Source organism: Cephus cinctus, unplaced genomic scaffold (assembly GCF_000341935.2).
Source record: "Cephus cinctus unplaced genomic scaffold, Ccin1 Ccin1_scaffold0225, whole genome shotgun sequence".
Taxonomy (NCBI): Eukaryota; Metazoa; Arthropoda; class Insecta; order Hymenoptera; family Cephidae; genus Cephus; species Cephus cinctus.
This window is the reverse complement of record NW_014332941.1, coordinates 289,861-291,472: the sequence shown is the minus strand read 5'-3', so window position 1 is coordinate 291,472 and position 1,612 is coordinate 289,861. Positions and strand designations below refer to the sequence as shown.

General features: G+C 50.5%; 1 protein-coding gene across 3 annotated transcripts in view; it reads right to left on the bottom strand.

Moving 5' to 3' along the window:
* Positions 1-1,612, bottom strand: part of LOC107265464 — a 48,785-nt gene that overhangs the window by 32,884 nt on the left and 14,289 nt on the right. The gene's annotated exons all lie outside the window — the stretch shown is intronic.

The window sequence follows — 1,612 nt, the reverse complement described above, 5'->3', positions numbered from 1 at the left end:
GGGGGGGGGGGCATGAAGTACGAGGGAAGCGCACTCGTAGAAGGGGAGAATATAGGAAGCGACAAGGAAGAAGAACGTGGAATTAACGACGGCTGCATAGAGAGCGAGAGGGAGCGAGTGAGAGGTAGAGTGGGAGGGAAAACCGAGTGGCTTCGAGTGAGGAGAGGTAAGGAACGACGTGAACGCTGGGTGGTGGGGAGCGAGCGACGAGGTGGGGGACGGAGAGAGGGGGAATAAGAGCCACAGGAGGTATAGATGGAGGGGGACGGAAATAGTGCCATAAATACGAACATTTTTCGTAGCGTCTTGCCGCCCTGTTTTGACAATCATCCCCTCCTCGGCCGAGAGCGCTCCGTCCTGCGGTCCCCACCGATCTCCCTCGATCCCCACCGATCTTAGCCCATGCACTCTTCCCCCACCACGGGACATACCGGTGACCCCCGCCCCCCTCCACTATATATACTCGGGACGGGACACCACCACCCTCCCGAGCCGCGGGGGCTTCCTTTTTCCCCAGGCATCCCTCTCGTCCGCGTTCTTCTACTCGTTTTGACATTTTGTGGAAGTTAAGGCCCGTTCGAACTTCGGAGAATTCCATCCTCCCTGCGACGCGACTGCTCGCCTCCCTATTTTTCTTTTTCTTCTTCTTCTTTTTTTTTTTCATTTTTTCTTCTCTCCTCTTTATACCCCGTTCTCTTCGGAGAGCTTTTTTTTTATCCAATTCCTACCCGTCCCCGCACCCCTCTTCATTCAACCCTCGGACTGCAGAGATGCGCGCCTCGCCGATCGATCCTTCGTTTCGAATGAAATTTCGAAGGACGACCGCCGGCGCAACGATAACGAGAAAATATGAGAACGACAATGCAGCCGCGTTCACATGTTTGCACTCGCGTAGATACAGGCGCGAAGGGATCGGTGTGTACGAGGCCCCGGCCGTTCACCACCACTGTAAACACTGTATAGATACGTGCGCGGCGACTTCGGGAGTCATCGATGATTTTTCACGTAAACATTCGGAGGGGGGAACCAAAAAAAAAAAAAGAGAGAGAGAAACCAAAACCCATCGGCGACCAATCGCATATTCGCGTATACATTAATTATATCGAAGCCTCCCAAGGATCGTTCCTTCGTTCGGGCGCCGTTTTACGCCGCGTCCAACGGTTAATCCACGACGTCATAAAGGAAACGTCGAACGTAAAATTGTAGCGCGCCGCGTGCAACCTGATAAAAAATACACGTATGAACATTCAAATGAGGTCAGCTCATCGATCTGTAAAGCGGGATAGGGGGAATCCAGCGAGAGAGTGGACATATTCTCCTAGTGCAATTTAGCCTCGCACAGTGACGTTTACTTACCCGTTCCACCTTATACGGATAAACATATCGAGGCTGCATTTTCAAAAAAAATTTTTTTTTTTTTTTTCATATACTCAAATTATTATTCTTAGTATTTTTCAATAACTTCAAGTCACACCCAACGATACCTAATTACGCATATCTCAGCGTTACATCCGTCACCGATACTTGCGGTACCAGTAAACTCTTGGTAAGTTCCACGTCACTGGCGAGTGCAACTCAAAGAGACGATGCACCGAAATTATCGCTCCAATCG